The following is a 306-nucleotide window of genomic DNA, read 5'->3' on the forward strand; positions in this document are numbered from 1 at the left end:
GGCAGTGCGGGGCCCGAGAGGTTCATTGAAAACAACAGCGCGGCTGGAAGGCGCGTTTCCCCGCTTCTTGAAAAGCTTCATTGTTTCTTGCAGCTGTTGCAAAATAAATAAGTGCGTGCATGCGGCATTTTTTTCGCCCTGTGCTGGAAAGCCCGAACGCGGCGGGAGGGGCACACCTGGCAGAAAGGAGACCGCCCCCCCGGCTCCCGAGGCGGGCACTTTCACACACACAAGGCTGGGGCGGCCGCAGCGTCGCGACGGGAGAGCCTGGAGTTCTGGGGTGCTGAGGGGGGGAGGGCTCGGCCC

This window comes from Pteropus alecto, unplaced genomic scaffold (assembly GCF_000325575.1).
Source record: "Pteropus alecto unplaced genomic scaffold, ASM32557v1 scaffold59, whole genome shotgun sequence".
NCBI classification, from domain to species: domain Eukaryota; kingdom Metazoa; phylum Chordata; class Mammalia; order Chiroptera; family Pteropodidae; genus Pteropus; species Pteropus alecto.